This window comes from Mustela putorius, unplaced genomic scaffold, assembly GCF_011764305.1.
Source record: "Mustela putorius furo isolate JIRA1106 unplaced genomic scaffold, ASM1176430v1.1 tig00003834_pilon_pilon_pilon, whole genome shotgun sequence".
Classification (NCBI taxonomy): domain Eukaryota; kingdom Metazoa; phylum Chordata; class Mammalia; order Carnivora; family Mustelidae; genus Mustela; species Mustela putorius.
This window is the reverse complement of record NW_025421987.1, coordinates 137,358,691-137,382,046: the sequence shown is the minus strand read 5'-3', so window position 1 is coordinate 137,382,046 and position 23,356 is coordinate 137,358,691. Positions and strand designations below refer to the sequence as shown.

General features: G+C 39.4%; 1 protein-coding gene across 8 annotated transcripts in view; it reads right to left on the bottom strand.

The window, feature by feature from the left end:
- LOC101678473 (myelin associated oligodendrocyte basic protein) overlaps positions 1-6,128 on the bottom strand; it is a 52,900-nt gene extending 46,772 nt beyond the window's left edge. For 7 of the 8 annotated variants that reach the window (XR_006609315.1, XR_006609316.1, XR_006609314.1 and 4 more), the window contains exon 1: positions 5,988-6,128. The gene's annotated coding sequence lies outside the window, so the exon portion shown is untranslated. The remainder of the gene's footprint in view (positions 1-5,987) is intronic. The other variant, XR_006609320.1, reaches the window with a different exon arrangement.
- Positions 6,129-23,356: the final 17,228 nt, after the last annotated feature.

The following is a 23,356-nucleotide window of genomic DNA, read 5'->3' as shown; positions in this document are numbered from 1 at the left end:
GGACATCAGCAGGGTGTCAGGGAATTCAACTCAGTTCTGATGCTATCTGCCTGAAAATAGCATCAGATTCCACAGGTTAAGAATTCCGTCCCCCAAGACTGCCTCCCCACCACCCCCCACTTCAGACTCCAGGCCAGTGGCAAACCCCAGGCTATTACTCATGCTTCTGACCAATGCGCTATGGCTTAGAGGTTTTAACAACCTCCACCCCACTCCACCTCCTGCCCTTACGCTCCCTTAATTTACTAGAGTGCCTCACAGAACTGGGGGAAACATTTATTACTATCAACAGCCAGGTGACGAGACACAGTGGATGAGGTTTGGGGAAAGGAGGAGGAGCTTCCATGTCCTCTCCAGGCACATGTTGTCCCCGCATCTCCAAGCATTCACCAGCCCAGAAGTTCTCCAAACCTTTGGGGTTTTATAGAGGTTTCATTACACAATCATGATTGACTAAGTCACTGGCCATTGGTAAATTCAACCTTCAACTGCTCTCCCCTCCCCAGAGGCCAGGGAGCAGGACTGAGATTTCCATCTCTCTAACACATGATTGGTTCTCCTGGCACCCTGCCCCCATCCTCATATATCTAAGGCATTTCCAACCTCATTTTATTATCACAACACAAGATACCTTAATGCCCTTGAAGAAACCTTCAAAGGTTTTAGGAACTAGAAACCATAGACAAAGACCGAACACACAACAGAAATATGTTTTGGTCATGTGAATGACCAAATATATGTATTTCTTATAAATCACAATATTACAGTTGTCTTAGTTGATAATTTATCTTAGGTGATAACTAATCTTAGTAATAATGATGCAATTGACAACTCTGTATTGCTAACTGTAAAAATTATCGTAATATTTCTCTGTCAAATCAGATGAGTATGTTCCTTTTGAATTTAAATTAATTTTTAAAAATAAACTGCAAAAATAATCTATTGGGATTACAGTGAAATAAAAGCTTTTGCACAGCAAAGGAAACACCATCAACAAAATGAAATCAATTGGGAGAAGATATTTGCAAATAAGTAAACATTTATTAATTAAAAACAGGGCGCCTGGGTGGCTTAGTCAATTAAGTATCTGACTCTTGATTTCAACTCAGGTCATGATCTTGAGGTCCTGGGATCAAGCCTTGCATTGGGCTTTGTGCTCAGCATGGAGTCTGCTTATCCCTCTTTCTCTGCTCCTCCCCCCACCAAGTATCTCTCTATCTCTAAAATAAATAAGTTAAATTTTTTTTTTAAAATTGTAACTTTATAATGGAGATTCTTGCAAATACCTTCTTAACCAAGTGCTCAACATTTTAATCATAAACCCTCTGGGGTAGGCAACGTGGCCCCCCCAAGCAATTTCCAAATCCTAGTTGATGACACCTATGAATTACATAATCTTACATGGCAAGAAACTTTGCAGATATTCCTTAAAATAGGGAGATTATCCTGAATTACTTAGGTGAGCCCAATCTAATCAAATGAGTCCTTAAAAGCCAAGAATTTTCTCTGGCTGAAATCAGAGAAATATGACAAAGGAAGAGGTCAGAGATAGTTGAAGCATGAGAAGAGTTCAATCCACCACTGCTGACCTGAAAATGAGGGGCCCAGGGACCTGAGCCATGTGGAAGTGAATTCTGCCAACACCTAGAATGAGCTTGGGTATAGATTCTGCCCCAGAGCCTCTAGCTAAGAGCCTAGCTAGCCAACACTTTTATTTCAGCCTTGTGAGACCCTAAGCAGAGTACCAATCCTACAGGATAATTAATTTACAAAACTGTTAGCTAATAAACAGGCATGGTTTTTTAACACACTCTGTAATAATTTGTTACACAACAATATAAAATGAATATTCTCACTGCTGTGCATCACTGAAAACCCATCTATCTTCATAATTAATTTTTGAACTGGCATAAGAAATAGATACACATTCCATGAACCTGTCTTCATCAGATGTCCTGGGTCTTAAAAGCTATTGCTTCAAGCGTCTGAATGCTGCCCTACTTTCCCCACGCACATTCACTCCAAATGTGGCTGCTGTGTATGAACTATATTTTCTTTTCTGTATTCTTGATAACCTGGCACCTATTGATCCTGGAGACATTGTGCCTCCCCAGGGTAGCTAATTCCTAGGGAGTAAAGGACTCCCCTAAGAGTGTGACTTTCACATGCAAACCAACCAATCCAGAGCCTACACTTGCCAATTACCCTTTTGATCAAGGTCCCACAGATCAAGCCAACAGTCCTCTGTCCCAATCACCCCAAGGCCAGGAACCAGAAAACTCAGGACAGCCTTCACATACCAAAACCCACTGAAATTATTCAAACTAGCTCATCCTAAATTCACCTAGTCTGTTTACCTCACTTCACCCAGTCCTTCCTGAAAAAACAAAAACAAAAAAACGCAATAAAGTTCTTGTCCATGCTTTTCCCTCATTCTCTCTGGCTCCTGATCAGCAATGGTACTTCCTGCATGGTCAAGCATGCATCCTCCTTTTCGGAACCGTGAGTAACAATGGCAATCATCTTCTGATCTGCTGCCTTCATCATGCATGAATGAAAACAAAATCCTGAGTACCTTTTTTAAAAACAGATTGGTCTTTCGTGAGATTAAGAGTTTCTTATGGTTTGTCTCCCTCCCAATCCCATCTTGCTTCATTTTTCTCCTCCCTACCCTCCACAACCTCCCACCCCGCCTCTCAAATTCCTCATATCAGAGAGATCATATGATAATTGTCTTTCTCTGATTGACTTATTTCACTTAGCATGATACCTTCTAGTTCCATCCACATTGTTGCTGGGGGGTGGGAGAATAGGTATAGAGTGGCTGGGTTATGGACATTGGGGAGGGTATGTGCTACGGTGAGTGCTGTGAAATGTGTAAGCCTGATAATTCACAGACCTGTACCCCAGGGGCAAATATTATATGTTAATAAAAATTTTTTTTAATTAAATTAAATTAAATTAAAAATTTAAAACAAACAAACAAAAAAACCCAGATTCGTCTTTTAACCACACAGAGCACAGCTAACACCACCAGGTTTTACCTAATGCACTAGGGGTAACAGAGCAACAGAAACCAGAGAGGACTGGGAAACCAACAAAAGAGGTCGCTTTTGGAGCCTATACAATGGAACCTAATCCTATGGTCCCAGCCAGCCCAGCAGATTTCTAGGTTGTAGAAAGCTCAATTCCTATCCACAAGACACTTCTGGCTTTGCAAACCTTCCATGTCCTGGCCCCTAATTCTTTACTGAATGACAAAAAGAGGCCCTCATTTCCCAATCCAGGATGGCTCATCATGAGAACATACAATCCTTTAAGAAAAAGTCTCTTTCTCAAACTCCAAGGTGATCTCTGTGGACCAGATAAGGCAATCAAAATAACTAATGTTTATTTTCCCCAAAGCTGAGTTTCTCAACATTAAATTGTAGCATGTGCAGAACTCCAAATTTCTAATCTAATTTCATATTAAGAAAATAAAGTATTTATCTACCTCATCCAGGGAGCAGTCCTATTAAAGCCATAATACATTTACTTGACTACAAAGATTATATAACATGTTAATGAACTGCCCTACATTTATATTTATGATGACTTTGGCATTTCCTCGTGGGGGGTGGAGGGAATGGATGCTTTATATTTGGAAATCCTAAGAATCTATTTTAATACCTTTCCCCAAACAAAGGAAGTCTGCTAGGAAGTTGGTCTCTATCTTCAGAACAATAAAACAGCCAGCCACCTACAAACAGAAGTTTTCTAACTTACAAACAAAATGGAAGTTCTTTCTTTTCTCAGCACCCTGCCAGCATGCTAATGGTTGCCAGGGAGCCTGGAGTGGCCATCCAGGACCACTCTTGTGAACAGTATCTGTTTTCAGCAGATGGTTCATGAAATGAACACTCATAAAGCAGTAGATATGAACCTAGCACATGCAAAGAATCTATGTTAAATACTTTACTATATGACTATCAAGTTCATGTACATATTGTTGCAATTATCCTTTTTAATACAGGGCAACAGTTACACACTTTTGGTGAATACTTGGGAATTACCTGTAAAAGCTCTGATTTAAATTTTTTTTGTATTTTCTTGTAAGAGTTTAGGTACTCATTTAAAATTCTAGTGACCATTAAAGAAACCAGACTTCAAATTAACAGTCTGTACAATCAGGGGTGCCTGGGTGGCTCAGTCAGTTAAGCATCTGCCTTCAGCTCAGGTCATGATCCAGGGTGCTGGGATTGAGCCCTGCATCGGGCTCCCTGCTCAGTAGGGAGGCTGCTTCTCCCTCTCCCCACTGCATGCTGTCTCTCTCTCTCTCTCTCTCTCTCTCAAATAAATAAATAAAATTCTTTAAAAAAAGAAAAAGTAAGTAGTCAGATTCAAGTATGAATTTGGAGATGTATGATCTGAAATGCAAGCATATTCCTTCCAAAACTGCATAATCTGGACTTAATCATGAGAAGACATTAGACCAAACCCAAAACAAGGGACATTTATTTTTTATTTTTAAAATTTTATTTATTTGTTTGTTTACTTATTTTATTAACGTATAATGTAGTATTTGCCCCAGGAGTACAGGTTTGCGAATCATTAGGCTTACACATTTCACAGCACTCACTATAGCACCCTCCCCAATGTCCATCACCCAGCCACCCTATCCCTACCCCTCCACCCCCCTGCAATCCTGTTTGTTTTGTGAGATTAAGAGTCTCTTGTGATTTGTCTCCCTCCTAATCCTATCTTGTTTCCTTTTTTTAACAAGGGACATTTAACAAAATAACAGGCCTATACTCTTCTAACTTGTTAAGATCATGAAAGAGAATGCCCATCTCAGGTAAAGACTAAAGACACATGGTAATCAAAGTGATGCATGATCTGGGAATGACACCTGGAGCAGTGGATAAAACCTAGATTTTTGTGGATTAGATAATAGTATTTTCTTAATGTTTGTTTTCTGATTTTGATCATATCTGAAAATTAATCTCAAATGGCTCAGAAAAATAATATGTATGTGTACATACAAAGAAAGAGAATGATAAAGTAAATGTGGCAAAATGTCAACATTTCAGTGATCTGGGTACATCTGGAATTTTTGTATAGTTTCCAATTTTTCTGCAAACCTGAAACATTATTTTTTTTCCTGTAGGCTCCACACCCAATGTGGGGTTTGAACTCACAACCCTGAGAACAGGTGTTGCATGCTCTACTGACTGAGCCAGCCAGGTGCCCCTGAAACAATTTTTAAAATCCACTAAGGCATTGTCCTTTTAATCCAAATAAACATAAAATAGCATTGCTATACAGCTAACAGCAATCTGCTTTTTTCTTCCTGTTTCATTCACAAAGCAGTAAAAATAATTTTCCCTATTTTTCTCCTAATATTTTTGGCAAGTTCCTTGCTTTATTCCCTTGACACATAATGTTTTCTTTCCTTGTTCCAGCCACCATAACACTGGAAAACTCTGTTCTCTAAGAAATTCTGCACAAGACAAAGCATTAACATCTTTCCATCTAAGGTTGCTAATCTACAGGGAGCAAAATTCTTACAAGATTTGGGCTTTCTTGTTCCATTAGTATACCCCACAGATAAACCCAGCTGCATGAGGGAAGTTGTTCCTAGATAAGAAGAAAAAACTCATTTTCAAATCATGACAAATAATAAAAGAAGAAATAAAAAAAGAAGAAGCCAATAGCTCCATTAATCTAGCTCTAGAAACATGAGGCTTTAAATCTGAAAGGATCTGAGTGTGGGTTTGGAGCCTCTCCCCAGGCTCAGACAATTTCCAAACATTAGGTGGAACACTCCAGAAGGAGACCTCTGCTCCCATTAGAATAACTCTATCAATTTTAAGTTCTCCCAATCTTGACTGCTATTACGGCAAGTTCCCCCTGGAATATAATGAAATGGCCCCCACAAAAATATGCAGTTGCCACTTGTAGATGAAGGACAACCTGAAGTTAGATGAAAACCTATGGGATTTCCTTACCTTCAAGTAACAGTTGTGTGAAACAGGCTCCACATCTGTGCCAGGTCCCTGGGGGAGTTGAGGCTACCTCAATGCATGCAGAATATATAGGGAGAGATTATATATCCGGGTTTTTCATTACAAAAGGTATTTTTGATGGGTTTTCAGCCAAGATCCACTTAAAAACAAAAGCTACACAAAGACTACAAAAAGGCCACACAAACTTTAAACAAAAGGCTAAAGAAAGACCAAACAAAAGCCAAAGAAAGTTTAAACAAAGAGTGAAACAAAGACAAAACAAAGGCCAAACAAAGACAAAAACAAAGACTAAAACAAAGGGCAAAGGAAAATCTAAACAAAAGCTAAGCTAGGCTACAGCCATACCACACACACACACACACACACACACACACACACACTGATGCTATATCTTTACACACATCCACATATTTCAGTCCCCTACCTTCTACATCCCACATAATCCACTCCATGTGAAATCCTTCACGAAGGCACACTCCACACCAACTCCTCACACCAAACCATATGACAGATCCAACAAACCATCATACCGGCTCACTCTACCAACAAACCACACACCCTTCATCCAGTGCCCACATATGTGGACATGGAGATGCACATGGAAGGGAAACAATAAGAAGACATGGGGGGAAGACAGTCATCTATAAGTCACAGAGAGAGATTTGGTACAGATCTCCTCTCACAGGCCTCAGAAGAAACCACTCCTGCTGACACCTTGATCTCAGATCCTAGCCTTGAGAACTGTGAGAAAATACATTTCTGTTACTTAGACCACCATTTGTGGTATTTTGTTACTGCTGCCCTAGCAAACTAATATACCATAGTCCCTGTAAGTACTATTTAAATTAGTTTTTGTATTTATCAAAATAATACTAGCATGAAGTTATTTATAATGTTATTAAAAGATTTGTGTGTCAACTATACACCATTTTAAAAGGCTTGTGTTGAAAAACAATAGCCCTTTTTCTACCTCACCCTATTCCATAATCCCACTCACCAAAGGGAACCACACTTAACTTTTTTTAAGCTGTTTTTTCTATATTTATTTCCACATTGCTAAATAATTACATAAACAGCCATTTATATACTTGTTTACTGAAGGCCTTTGGCTTCTTGATGAGGATTTGGTTTTCTTACTCTCTCCTCTTTGCTCTCTTATCTCCTTCATCCACTGAATGTAGTTATCTCAGTATCTATATTCCTATAAATATGTAAATATTTCCTACAGAAACTTCTGATCAACTGTGATTTTTTTCTTTCTCTTTACAACTTTGTTTTTCCTGGAGTTAATAGTTGTCCTGTGTTTGCTTTCATTTGTTTATTTTAATTTTCTTAGTTTTTTATTTATGTGTCACTCATTTTTTCCCCAAATATTCCAACAGATTCCAATAATTTTCTCAAGCATTCTAATATATCAAATAATCATTTCCATCTATTGTCTTCTGTAATTCTCTGTTCTTATGTTCTGTTTTTAGACTGGTTGCTCTCAAAGTCAGTGCAGGTGGGGGCTTCCTTTCATTGGTTTGCTGTAAAGGATCACCTGTGCCTTGGATCCCATGTCATTCTCATTTTTGGTTTTCTCCCTCATTTTTCTGAAGCGCATCTTCTAGTTAATCTTCCTTAGAAAGGAGACACACACACACACACACACACACACACACAATATATCTCTAACTCTATCTCTATCTCTATCTCTATCTCTGTCATCTCTATCTATATTTGTATATCTTTTTGAGTGCTTGAATGCCTGAAAACTGCTTTATTCTATTCTCACTACTTGGTTGCATGTTTGTCTGGGTATAGAATTCTGGGTTGAAAATAAGAGCCAAAACTCTGGCTGTATTGATTTTCTGTATTTTTTTTTCCCTCTAGTGCTGTTGTTGAGAAGTTCTAGACCTTTCAGATTTCCATTCTTTTCTGATTTTTTGAAAATCTCTGGAAATGTCCAAGATCTTATTTTACCCCAGTTGTGCTAAAACTCCCCCATTCTTTCAATATCAGTCTTTTTTCATCTGCATTTGGTGAATCATTATCCTTTGGAAAATTATAACACTCTATCCTGTACTTTTTCTGTTTTTTTTTATTAATATATTCCCTCTCATTTTCTTGCTTCTGTCTGAAAATTTTTATTAGTTGGCTATTGAAAAGTAAAGACAGAAAACTAAATTGTTCTAAATTGTTCCTCATTCTTCTCTCTAGGAAACTGCCTATTCTTTGATTTTTAGCTCTGCCTTTTATGACATTTTCTTATTTTATTCACCAAATACCTCCTATTGAATTTTATATTTTCTTTTGGAATCAGATTCTTAAATCCTAAGACCTCATTCTTATTTGCTGACTTTCCTTTTTTCAAAGCACATAGTCTTTTCTCTGAACTCTAAGAAAATAGTAATTACACTGTGTGGCGGTTCCTTGCTTACTTGTTTTGCTTGTTTGCTTCTTTGTTAGCTTTGTTCCTTGAATCGAGTTAGTCAGCTTACCTCAGTTTCCTTAATCCTTCTTTTGTTTTCATCTCTCTCCTTCTTGTTGAAAGCCTTTTCCTTTGTCTAGTGATCTTTCACTGTCCATTTCTGTCTGTTAGGCATTCAAGAGGTGACTGGATGCTCTGAGTACAAGCACAGGGCTTGCTGAGAGGATGGACAGCCATACTGTCCAGAGCTCAATGTCTAAATGGCTGGAAGATTTTCCCCTAGGGTCATTCAGTTTCTTCAGGGAAGAGTAATCTGCTTTCCAGACTGGAAGGAGTAGTAAAGGTATGGGAGTTTGAACATCTTGCTACTGATCCTGTGATCAAGAGAGACAAGAGACCACATGACTGTGTGGATGTATCCCCTTTTCAAGCTCTGCCCATCTCTCCTGTGCTCTCCACAGATTGTGAGTCTGGAAATTTCTCCATAATAAACTTCCAGGGACCAGACCAAGCTGGTGCAGTGAAGCTTGAAACCCATTAGGAATGTTGGCTTCACCAGGCCTTTGTCCTGCTTCCTACCATGCCTAGTGGCACATATTTTGGCCTGATTTTTTTGAACATCAGCCCTGAAAACACTTAAATTGGAATTTCCCCAACTCTGCCAAATCACTTACCATCCTCTGCTCACTCTCTATATCCCAAAACTGTGTTATGATCTCTCACTTTTTAGTGTCTCCTTTTCCTGGGGGGCTAAAGCCTTGAAAAAAATTCTCTACTGCCCCTCTGGAATAAAATATTTAGTTCTTTACTTTTTTTAAATATACTTTTTACTGCTATAATTTTAATAATTTTTTGGAAGGGAGAATAGATAAAATAAGCATGTGTAATTAATCTGCTGCTTTTTAAAATGCATTTTTAAAAGATTTTATTTTTTGAAAGATTTTATTTATTTATTTGACAGTAATCACATGTAGGCAGAGAGACAGGCAGAGAGAGAGGGGGAAGCAGGCTCCCCGCTTAGCAGGGAGCCCAATGAAGGGCTCCATCCCAGAACCCTGAGACCATAACCTGAGCTGAAGGCAGAGGCTTAACCCACTGAGCCACTCAGGTGTCCCTAAAGATTTTATTTTTAAGCAATGTCTACACCCAACATGGAACTCAAACCCACAACCCCAAGTTTAAGACTCCCATGCTTCACCAGCTGAGCTAGCCTGGCACCCCCAACATATTACTTTTTTGTAAAGATGTATTCATTTTGGAGAGAGAGTACACAGGCAAACAAGGGGAGGGGCAGAGCGAGAAGGAGAGAGAGAATCTTTTTTTTTTTTTTCAAATTTCTGATATTTTTATTTTTAATTTTTTTATTTCTTTTCAGTGTAACAGTATTCATTGTTTTTTGCAACACATCCAGTGCTCCATGCAATCTGTGCCCTCTGGGAGAGAGAGAATCTTAAATGCACTCTCTGCTAAGCACAGAGCCACTCATGGATCTCGATCTCAATACTTTAGATCAAAACCTGAACCAAAATCAAGAGTCAGACACTCAACCGACAGAGCCACCCAGATGCTCCAACCTGCCACTTTTAAACAAAAAATGAAGTAATTGGTTTTTTAAAAAATAATCTACATACCATAAAATTCACAATTTTGTGGTATAAAATTCAGAGATTTTTAGTATATTCACAAGGTTGTGGAGGCATCACCACTACCTAATTCTATAACATTTTCATCACTATAAAAATAAACTGAGACTCACTAGCAGTCAGACACAATACCATTTTATATTAGCACATAGAGAGTCAAGCATGCAATGGGTTAGAGAGTATGGCAAACGTTTTGTTAGGGGTATTACTGAAAATTATTATAAAGTGAGTAAATTATCTATGGAAGAAAGTTACCTTAGGAAAGCCATTGGTGAGATAAGGACATCCCCACATTTCACCTAAAAACTGAAAGGTACATAAAGTCATATCCACAATTAGACAATAGTTGCTTCTGAAGAAATTATGTATCAAAATATGTGTTGTGAAAGTTGTTTTTTTATTAAAACGATAAAAGACAAGTCAGAGATTTTCAGGTTCATGACAACAATGCTATGTTTCCTGTAAAAATATGGGGGGCAAAGTTTTATAAATAGCTATACGACCATTTAATTACTGTCAGATGGAATTTACTAATGAATTGGGTGATCAAACCTGAGAGAAACAAACCTAAATGGTTCCCCATTTGCCTTTCAATCTTCACTTTCAGAGCAAATCTGTCTCCTCCAAGACTCTGACCTTCATCTTACACATTTTTACCTACACAGTGCCCAGCTTTCAGTGGTAAACAGAGGATTGTGATACCAACGGAGCTGCCAGACGCTCAGACAAAGCCTCTATGTTCCCAAGCTGCACACCAAGGTCTCCCTCTCCCTCTGCACTATGCTAGGCCCAGTCACAATTGTGTTCTGGCCAGTGGGGACCTGTGTAATAATGTACATTGTGTTCTTCCCTAATTAAGGATCTGGTTTTGTCCAACTTGCTGTGTTAAAACTCACTCTGTGGAAGACATGTCTCTGGTGCTCAGCTTCCTCGCCCCGGCATGGATTTTACCCCTTGTAATATTACCACTGGAGAAGGAAAAGGTGGACATGGGGTCGCAAATGCAAGGATTCTAGCAAAAACAGAGACTCAGAATACGAATGTGTCAATGTGATGTGTTAAAGAAAACCAGAGCCCAATAGTAACATTAAAAACAGATTTTATTCAGGAACTATTGTGATAGGGGGAAAGAAACCTCAGTATAAAACTGAGCTCAGTTCCAAATATAACATGTACAGTGGGGATTTGTAGCCAAGGAGCAGGCTGGAAGAGATAGTGGTAAAATTACCGAGAGGTAATTTTCTGGTTAATACTCCTGATTAAAGCAATTTGACCAGATTCTTGTTGAAGACAAGCCAAGGAGATCAGGCATCACCTGGGGGTTTTAGGGGTGAGGGATTCTTCCTAAACTAACTTTGTAACATTCTTGTTAAAATTGGTCAGGGAAGAGGGGCACCTGGGTGGCTCAGTAATTAAGTATTTGCCTTCAGCTCAGGTCATGATCTCAGTGTTCTGGGATCGAGCCCCACATGGGGCTCCCTGCCCAGCAGGAAGCCTGTTTCTCTCTCTCCCTCTGCCTGCTTCTCCCCCTGCTTGTGCTTGCTCTTTCTCTCTCTCTCTCTTTTTCTGTGTGTGTGTGCACACGTGCGCATGTTTGTGTGTGTGTGTGTGTGTGTGTGTGTGTGTGTGAAATAAAGAAAGAAATTAAATTCTTTTTTTTAAATTGGTCAGTGCAGAGATGTCTGGCTGGCTTAGTCAGAGGAGGAAGTAACTCTTACTCTAGGGGTCCTGAGTTTGAACCCCGCATTGAGTGTAAAGATTACTAAAAATAAATAAACTAAAAACTTTTTTTAATTTAAAAAAAAAATCGGTTGATGCAAAGACAGACCCAGAAGTCCCAAGGTTGGAAGGAGGGTCCAGAGGAGCCTGACTGAAATTGGCTAAGGAGGGTGTCTCACGGGTCAGTGTGCTGCAGTGAGGGATCCCTGGGTTCAGTTACTGATATCAGTTATCCAGAAACAAGAAATCACACAGTGAAGTGGGACCCAACGTAATGGAAACAATCTTAATTAAAACACAACAACAAAGAACCAACTTTATTTTAATTCTAGGCTCACCAAGCAGCCAAACAGCCATTTGATTATCTAGTGGTTTGTTCAGTAAATGCCTCAAGAAAATCACAGATCCCATGCAATGTATAAAAAAAAAAAAAAATGCCCATCGCACCAAATGGCATGCAGTAATATGGTAATATTACCTCTGTAATGGAAGCTGGCTACTCTGGGTTATTGTCCCACAACAAACTAAAAATCTAGTTTTTGATACTGTAAATCTAAAGTGCACAGTACGTGTAGATAGCACACAGGTGACCGAGAACAGACTATCTTTAACAACCTTTACTGTAGCTTTTATCTGAAGTTCCCAGTGGCCCTCTTCTTCTCCCCTCGACTCCAAGTTTGGCTTCTGGGCAAGAGCGGCCTCGTTAGAGAAAGGTCTGCATCTGCCATGTTCCATGGTAGCATGGAGCCAGCCACCTCACTCTCTCACAAGGCTCCGGGAAGGAAATTGTCCCCGTGGGCATTCTCAGCACCACCAGTCACCTGCTGTCTCTCTCTGTCTCTCTCTCTCTCTCAGCCTCTCTCTCTTCAGCAACTCTGCCTCAGTCACTGCCTTAGGCACATTTCTCAGAGAGGTTGAAGAGTACAACACAACTGTTGCAAGATTTCCTTCCCATAAAAAAGATCCCCACCCATTAAAATTGTTCCAAGTTCAGGGTAACCCTTGATTTTGGGGTTGTGAGTTTGAGCCCCAGGTTGGGTATAGAGATTGCTTAAAAATAAAATCTTTAAAAATAATAATAAAATAAAAAAGTTTTGAGGTCAATGCCCGGTGAGGCCAGTGATGAGTGAACTTTCATTCAAAGCAAACATGGCCAGGTCAGCTTTGATTTCCGGGAGGGAGTTACATAGACAGTCACTTATAAAGGGCTTTATGAGGAGAAATATTCAGTTTTTCCCACAGATATCCCACAATAATTATCTCATGAGCCTAAAACCTCCCCATTACCTGAAGAGAGAGAAGAGCTGGAAGCATCACAAAACATACCTTGAAATAATTTACCCATAAAGAGAATTTCACGTGATATTTGAAGTAAAGAGAAGGGCGATGTCTTTCCACGTTATAAAAAGAAATCCCAGAATGAAATTCTGCCCTTGGTCAAGCGAATATACCAAATATTTGTCATAAGCAGCTGCTACTTACAGGGAGAATCCTCCATCCCTTCCCAGTGAAATAACAACGTATATGTAAGTCCCTGCTTTTGTCTGCTGAGGCCTGTCCTTCTCCTTCTGTGGCATGTCCTCTCTCACACAGTGCTGCCCAGACCTTCATGGCGACAGTGACAAATGCAGTGACTATCCAGCTTCAGGGTTGTCTTACAAGTTTTGGAAATCTTGTTTGGAAAGGAAAAAAAAAAAAAAAGGTTTGATATGCACATAGGCGCATTCATGGCTTCATCATGTTAACCTCACCTCTGTGTTCTCAGTCCAGCCAAGCTGACAGGTGCTGTGGGTCACTCCGGATCTCAGGTAGCATTCTGTATGTGAAAGTCATGGTTTCCAGCTGTGCATGAAGCCCTGGTGAGCCACCACAAGCCCCTAGGGGTGCTATGGAGGGTGTAAAATCTCAAGAAGCATGCACCAAAATACCAGTCTTTTGTCCTATGCTCCGTGGGCCAGTAGCTTCAGATAGTTTGCTGTTTTAGCAGCAGATTGTACTGCATTCCTTTAGTTGATGTCATTATCTTTAGAAAGGTTACTCTTTAAACATTAGCTTGTTAAAAAGCAAGCATCACAGGAAAAACATGAGCATGGTGGGGTCAAAATCGGATTCCAAAATCTGAGAAGTTGTGCAGTGCCCAACAGGTATACATGTCCCATTACTAAGTAATCATGGCCATCTAACAATAAAAAATACTATTCCTTTCAGTTTATGTATGTTTTTCAAATCACCACTAAGTTGTTAGAACATAAATCTTTAAGTTATTTGGGCCTGGCTACTTTGTAAGAGGAGCCCCTAGGTATTTCTTTTGGCCTATTGGTGCTACGAAAAAAATCACAGAAACACTAAGGTTCCTTGAATCGGGAATCATTGGTATAAAACTTATAAAAATGACAGAATTGTCTCACAAGAACATTAAATCTTCACTTTCAGTAGGAAATAATTTATTGTCTGTGAAACTCTTGAAGCCAACTCTCCAGATCCTTATGTTTCCTCAGAGAACAGTATGAAAAATGTGACAACATGAATTTTCTAAACCCTTGATCCAGATACCCTCTGCCCCGGGGTTGACAACAGTAGGAATTCGAGAGAGATCCTCTGAATATCCTGGGATCTCTGGGGAGGGCAGTGCATCAGGAACCACTGATTGGCTCCCTCATACCTCTTCCAGCTTTCCTCCCCAGTCACCGTACCCCTCTCATATTGGAGCCATCACGTGCTTAGCTTCTAAAGAAAACTGGCACAGCCCAGCCTTCCCACCAGTGGTGGCCAATGACGTGGAGACAGAGGCTTTGAGGGCCTTTGGGAGAGTCTTTAAGGGGGCTCACTTGGCCAGGAGGCAACCTTTCTCCCTGCCTCTTCCCTCACCCCCTGCCTATAACAGGGAATGGTGGCCATCTTTACAACCGGGAGAATAAGAACTAAGGCAGGCAGAGCACAAAGAAGAGGACCCTAGGACATCGACAGTCTCTGAGCTGCAAGGCTCTGGAAGTCACTTTATAAGAGTGAAAAATAGGCCCCTTTGTTAATGAAGTTGCTGTTACTTTAAGTCTCTGTAACCAGCAGTCACACCATTTTTTTAAGTGATTCAAGGAGCACCTGGATGGCTCAGTGGGTTAAGCATCTGTCCTTGACTCAGGTCATGATCCAGAGGTTGGAAGATCTGGGATGGAGCCCCATACTGGGCTCCTTGCTCAGTGGGGAACCTACTTCTCCTTCTCTCTCTGCCACCCCCCTGCTTGTGCACTCGCTTTCTCTTTCTGTGTCAAATAAAGCAATAAAATGTTTTGGGTTTTTTTTTTTTTTAAGGTGATTCAAGCTTGCCTCCGTGAGGAATGGAGAAGAGGCAACACAGATGCAACTGATTCTTCCTTGTAATACAATACCCAGGTCATAAAACTTGAATACACCAACTATTAAATCCAATGTATCTCATCCAAACTCTGTGATCTATTTCAGTGGACAGAGTAAACAATGAACATGTTAGCAATCACAACTATGTTAAATATGCTTCTGAAGTGATTTTCATATATAACACAACATATATTACATACATATTCATATAGATTGGTGAGGAGAACCAAGGGAAAAGAAATGTAGAAAATATTAAATTTCTTTACAATCTGCAGCCCATTGACAAATACTCGAGACAGGCAGAGGGTGACATTCCTCAAGGAACTCACAACGGTCTTAATGTTAATGCTATGCTAGAGGCAGAAAGCAATCTTAGCTGGACAATAACCAGGCCTCCGGGATCCTGTAAGTCTTCTTTGACATGTGAAAATCCTTTTGGAAATTACTTTTATCTCCACTCCTCCCCAGTTTAAAAGTATATAATCAAGCTCCTCACAATCCCCAGAGCTGGTTTTTCTGCTCAGAGGTCCTGTTTCCAAGCTTTAATAAAAACACCTTTTGCACTGAAAACATCTCAGGAATTGTTGACCGTTCTCTCCAGGCCCACATCACATCCGGTGCTGTCACTGGTCCTCCCACACCCCCCACCAAAAACAATAGAAATATGCTGAGAGAGCAGCAAGGTCCACTCCAAAAATAAGTCGGTGTTTTGAGAAGCCTACATCCTGAGATTGCCCTTCAACATGGACACCCACAGAACGTGCAATTTACAGATCACTCCATGAAAATGACTTTTTGTTTAGATCGAATGACTATCCTTTTAAAGGTTTATTTATTTGTTTATTTTAGAGAGAGAGAGCATGAGCAGGAGGGGTGAGAGGGAGAGAGAATCTCAAGAAGACTCTGCACTGAGCTTGGAGCCCAACTGGGGCTTAATCCCTTGATCCTGAGATCAGGACCTGAGCTGAAACCAAGAATCTGAAGAGCCAACCACCTGGGCCACTCAGGTGCCCCCAAATGACTGTCCTTTTAAATTTGCTGATTTCTCATTCAAAGTTTAATGCTCAGATTTTAGAGATGTTGGAGCCTTCACAAAACTACATTGTAAATCAAATTAAGTGTCTCTACTCACTTTTGTAAATGAATTGTTTAAAATTTTGGTTGTGGGGCACCTAGGTGGCTCAGTCATTAAGCATCTGCCTTTGGCTCAGGTCATGATCCCAGGGTCCTGGGATCGAGCCCTGCACTGGGCTCCCTGCTCTACGGGAGGCCTACTTCTCCCTCTCCAGTTGCCCCTGCTTGTGTTCCCTCTCTTGCTGTCTCTCTCTCTGTCAAATAAATAAATAAAATCTTTTAAAAAAATAAAATTTTGGTTGTGTTTTGTTCAAAATCAATCTTTAATCAAAATATTCAATGAACGGAGCACCAAGCGACTTGAGTTTTTGAAGCTTTAGCAAATCACAATTATCATTAAACCTGAGGAACTTGTTAATCAGTTCCCACCCTGCCCTAACACCTCTCTGTTGAGATTCCCTGTCTCCAGAGTCCCCAGTGGATGCAGCCACACTTGGCCACACCACTTTCCTGCTCTGTGACAGGCCAGCCCAGTCTCCCATCCCCTACTCTCCTAAGTGCACAAGCTTTCTGGAAATGTCTCCCCAGTATTAGAATTCTTGTCCCTGGGTCTGCTTCAGGGGGATCCCAACCTAAGGACAGACCACAGAACGGTCTTCCTGTGAGCCTTGCCCTTTTTCCCTTCGTATGATGTGGAGCTTCATCAAACCTGGGGAACTTGTCTGCCTTGTATGGGAAGGATTTCCCCACCTAGATCAACAGAGCCCAAGGTCATCCTGAACCTATGTGATGTGTGTGTACATAATTTTTAAGATTTTATTTTTATTTTAAGTAATCTCTACACCCAAGGTGGGGCTCAAACTCACAACCCAGGGATCAAGGGTTGCATGCTCTACCAACTGAACCAGTCAAGACTCCCATCCTGAACCTTAAGCATGATTTAGCCAGGTGTTTGCTTCCATTTGCTGCTAAAGCAGATATAACCAGTTGCTGCTCTAACTTGTCCATTAACAGGTGCTAAGACTGGGGACATCCCCATATGAGGCATTACTCATCATTTAGTTTTACTTTGTTGTTAGCTTCAAGAAATACTCTTAAAAAAAAAAAATGAACAGGGGTGCTTGAGTGACTCAGTCAGTTAAGCATCTGACTCTTGATTTCAGTTCAGGTCATGATCTCAAGGTCATGAGATAGAGCCCTGCATTGGACTCTGCACTGGGCTTGGAGCCTTCATTAGATTCTGTCTCTGCCCCACCCCCACACTTCTCCCTCTCTAAAAAATAAAAAAAATAAAAATAAAGGTTTAAGATAATCTGAACAGATTATGCATATAGTATAACATTCTCTTTTATTGCTGAAGGAAAACTACTTCATGCTTGAACATTTGGAGATTACAGATAGACAAATATCCAACCATAGTGATAAAGCAATTAAGTAAAGCCGTGAAGTCCACACTTGGGAGGATATAGACTTGGTCTCATGGAACCAGTGATTGGAAGAAAGAAATACTGCAAGGCAGGGCACTCAGGCATGCAAATAAGGAACTTGGGGCATCTCTCAACATTAGCAGCGTCTTTGTTAGTCACACAAAGTGTGATTTTACATTCCAGTGACAAATGTCCTCAGTCTCTGTAGAGATTTGAGCATGGTGGTTTGCAATTATAGTTATTTTATAACATGGGATTCTGAACTCATGAATAATTAACATTTTGAATATTGCTTAATAGCAGTGATTGGTTTAAAAACAAAAACAAGGCCAAACCCAAGATCCAGAAAATACTTTGGTTGAACACAGAATCTTTATTTCAGGAAACATACAGGGAAAGCTGTATTGTATGTTATTTTCACTTAAATATTGGATATTAATCTGATCTTATTTTTTTCTCAGTAGATTTTAGTGAATTACATGGCTCAGCTTGATAACTTGATAGTTTTTATTATGAAGAATTTTAAATATATACAAAAGTAGAGGGGAGTTCTGTGGTTTTTGTTTTTTGGGTTTTTTTTTTTTTAACCTATTTCCAATAAGAACATTTTCTTTTCTTGTTTCATTTACTCCATTTTTATCTCCCCCCGCCCATACACATTATTTTGGTGGAGGGAGTGGTGGAGGATCAGAAGTTTAAAAATCAAATCCCAGGCATCAAATTACTCTTAGCACAAATCAGCACTATATGGATTCACTGCATGGAGCTCTAACAAAGCAAGACTTCTTAAGAGTGACCATAATGTTATTCTCATACCTAACAATTTAGCAATAATTCCAGAGTTAATGTGATAATTTACCAGGGATTGTTGGTGGTACTTAACAAGTAATTCAAATTGGCACTACAGGAAAGCTCTCAGCTGGTAGTTTATTTGCTATTGCGAAAATACAAATGGCCACAGGATTTTGCTTCTGTTTCAAATTCACCTGCTAATCTTTTCTGCATTTTCACTGAATTTTAGAAAAAAAAGTTGGAGCTGCTCCTCCTCTATCTAGAAATGTTTAAGGACAGAGTACATAAAAACAAAGTGTCTCCTACACCAATATTTTTTGAAGTTTATTTACTTTTTAAATAACCTCTGCACCCATCATGGGGCTTGAATTCATAACCCAGAGATCAAGATTCACATGCTCTTCTGAGACAGTCTGGTGCCCCTCTTATCCCAGTCTTAAGTAAAATGTGTGTGCTTTGTTTTGTTAATTCTGAATGGTGTTAGGATTGTGCACGACTTGGAGAATGTGTTTATGCTTTATTTATTGAGGTCAAGAGTAAGAGGACCCCAAGGGTAGTTGAGGCTTCAGGAATAAAACGATGACTTGATTTTCAAGCAGTGTCCATTTTACTCATGTGTATTATGGAGTAAAATAACAAGAGATTTTAAACAAAAACAAGAGCTTTTTAAAAAAAAAAGATTTTATTTATTTGAGAGAGAGAGAGAGCATGAGTGGGGGTGGGGAGAAAGGTTGCTGTGGGGGGAGGTGCAGGTGGAGAGACAGAAGCAGACTCCCTGCTGAACAGGAAGCCTGAGGACTCTATCCCAGGAGCCCTGGATCATAACCTGAGTGGAAAGGAGGTCATGAGTGGAAAGTCTAACAAACTGAGCCACCCCAGGGTTATCCCAAGACAATAACTTTAAAAAAATACCCTTCTTCCTTATTTGGATTCATTTTCCCAGACACCTTTAGATTGGAGTTGAGACTTGTCTCTTCCTCTTCCTCTAAAGGGGAGGGGTTTCTTTGCTGGAGAAAATTGTAAAAAACACTGACTTAAAGGATAAAGAAAACATGACCCATTGTATTGAGGATATTTTTCTTAGCCAATGCATTTCAAGTGTTTTCAAGTGAAAAAACAGGCTTTAATTATACAATTTATATTCCATCATGCAAAGCTCAGGGCAAAATCCTAACTGGTGCATTTGGTCATACCAGAACTAAAGTCGTCATTATGTTGACCAAAATAAATAATTATAAAATCCAACAGTCCAGAGATTAGTAGACTGTCTAAAATACATTTACCTTTAGCTGCATTTAATACGTATAAGTGGTAATTTAATGATTTTGGGGGGGGGTGCAATGAGTCCCAGCTTTCAAATATTTCAGAAATGACCATTTCTGTTTGTTGTTCACAATAGCTGATTGGTAAGAATTAGCAGTTATCCACAGCTAGATCAATGGACAGAATGTCCAACATAGTGGTCAGAGAGCATGGAAAGGGTACAAGTAAATTCTGAGACATTTAGGAAAATTGTTTTTTCCGTTGCTTCTTTTCTAGCTTCTATTCTTGCTAAGATCTGTACCCCCACTTCACTATATACATAGAAGGTACACATGCCTGAACCCCTCACATACACCATACATAATGCATGTAATCTATGTCTTCCTTGTAAGGGACAAGAAATTAATGATTCCCTAGAAAAAACAACATCTAAAGAAGGACTAGGTGAGTATGACCAGATAAAGCTTTTATTTATTTATTTATTTATTTATTTATTTATTTATTCCAGACCACCAGAGCTAGACATCTGGACACCAAGGCCCCTTGGCTCCAAGGAATAACACCGCGCCCTTGTCTTTGTTCCAATCAGTTCCTCGATGCCTGAGAGGGCACATATATCAGACCACCATCCTCAGTAAAATCTCCAGACTCTGAACAAAGTCAAGACTCTGTATCTCATCTCTCTCTCTCTCTCTCAATATATGCGTGTATATATATATAATACAATATATAATATATATAATTTGTATATATATGTATAATTGAGAGATACAAGATATATATCTATTTATATATACATATATGTATATACATACACAACATTCATAAATACATATGTATATGTGTATGTATATACATGTATATATGTATATATACATACATGTATATACGTTAGCCAGCAGAAGGTGGAAGCAAAATTTACTGAAGGTGTATTTTACTGAAGATATATATATATCTATATATATATAGATATTTTACATATACATACACATACATATATCTGTATGTATACATATACACATAAATATATCTATATATACGATCGCTATATATCTATATATATGTTATATATATGATATATCTATATAGATAGGTACCTATCTATATATATCTGTATGTATATTTATACATATACATATCTATATAGAGATATATATCTATATAAATATATACGATAGATATATTGTACATATAACATACATATAGATATATAGCGATCGTATATTATAGATATATATCTATATAGATAGGTACCTATATATCTATCTATATAATATACGATCGCTATATATCTATATGTATGTTATATGTACAATATATCTATATAGATATATTTATTCTATATAGATACATATATGTATATATACATACAGATATATACATAGATAATAGATATATATCTTCATATATATCCGTATATAGATATATATCTATATATTATATTTATATGAGGATATATATCTAATATTATATTATATATTATATTTTATATTATATTATATATAATTATATAAAATTATATAATAATAAATGAATATATTATGTAATATATATTTATATAATATATAGATATAAGTATCTTCAGTAAAATATACCTTCAATAAACTTTGCTTCTGCCTTCTGCTGGCTCACGTTTGATTTCCATCCTACATGAAGCCATGAAGTCAAGGACCCTCTTGATTGATCCTGCTGGACACCCACCTTGGGTCCTCAGACTGCACTGCCAGTATTGGTATGTTACAGTTTTCAAAGCTGAGCATTCAACCACTCCTTCCATTTTTTATTTCCTGCAAGATAGAGTGCAAGTTATAATGCCTTTCTTTATAAACATCTTATGGTATTTAAGATTTTCTTTTGACTTTTTTTTTTAAAGAATTTTATTTATTTGACAGAGAGAGATCACAAGTAGGCAGAGAGGCAGGCAGAGAGAGAGGAGGAAGCAGGCTCCCCGATGAGCAGAGAGCCCAATGTGGGGCTCGATCCCAGGACCCTGGGATCATGACCCGAGCTGAAGGCAGAGGCTTGAACCCACTGAGCCACCCAGGTGCCCCTCTTTGATTTTTTTGAAGAGAGTTTATTTATTTGAGAGAGAGCGAACACGAGCAAGGTGATGGGGCAGAAGGAGAGAAACAGACTCACAGCTGAGTCTGCTTTTGTTCCCCACATCAAAAGCAATAAATAAATAAATAAATAAATTTCCTTACTACTTACAGCCCGACAAGTCCTTGAAACAGAGTGACCTTCCTCTAGGAACTCAGCTGCCTTGGTGTTGACACTTTCCAAAGGCCAAGAGGCAATCTTAGCCTGACCCCCCTCCCCAAAATCCTGTGTCTACTTTAACATATAAAAATTCCAGGGTACCTGAGTGGCTCAGTCGGTTAAGTGGCTGCCTTTGGTTCAGGTCATGAATCCTGGGTTCTGTGATTGAGTCCCACATTGGGCTCCCTGCTCAGTGGAGAGCCTGCTTCTTCCTCTCCCTCTGCCTGCTGCTCTGTCTACTTGCACTATCTCTGTGTCAAATAAATAAAAGCTTTTTAAACAATTAACATATAAAAATTCCTTTGGCAACTTCCTTTTTCTCTACCCCCCAAGATACACGTTAGCAATCATCCTCCAAGCATATGGCCCACTGATAGACATCTAAAGGGTCTCATGACTGAGATTTTACTAAACAGTAATAAATGACCTTTTCCTAACAATAGCTAGACTCCTCAGAATCTTGGAAACTTTGTTTCCAAAACACCTGGGAGGCCTGTGCTGTCCCTAATACCCTCCAACCTTGAAAGTATATATTCACTCACTCCCCACAACCCCAGTACAGCTCTTTCTGTCCACAGGTCCTGTCCCTACGAGTTTTTTTATATTATTTTTCTTCAGTGTTCCAAGATTCATTGTTTATGCACCACATCCAGTTTCCCATGCAATACGTGCCTTCCTTAATACCCACCACCAGGCCACCAGGCTCAACCAACTCCCTACCTCCCTCCCCTCAAACAAACCCCCAGTTTGTTTCTCAGAGTCCACAGTCTCTCATGGTTTGCTCCCCCTCTGATTTCCCCAACTCATTTGTCCACTCTTTCTCCCAAGGTCCTCCGTGTTATTCCTTATACTCCACAAATAAGTGAATATGATAATTGACTCTCTCTGCTTGACTTATTTCACTCAGTATAATCTCCCCCAGTCCCATCATGCTGATACAAAACTTGGGTATTCATCCTTTCTTTCTTTCTTTTTTTTTTTTTTTTAAAGATTTTGTCAGAGAGAGAGAAAGCACACGAGCAGGCAGAGAGGCAGGCAGAGGAGGAGAGAGAGACAGAGAGAGAGGCAGGCTCCCCACCGAGCAAGGAGCCCGACATGGGACTCGATCCCAGGACCCTGGGATCATGACCTGAGCCGAAGGCAGCAGCCTAACCCACTGAGCCACCCAGGCATCCCGGGTATTCATCCTTTCTGATGGAGGCATAATACTCCATAGTATATATGGACCATATCTTCTTTATCCATTCATCTGGTGAAGGGCATCTTGGCTCTTTGCACAGTTTGGCAACTGTCCCCCCATGATTTAATAAAACCACCCTATTGCACCAAAGATGTCTCAAGAATTCTTTCTTGGCCATCAGCTCTGAAGCCCATCATTTTCCTACCTCAGCTTTCTGTGACTATTGGAGA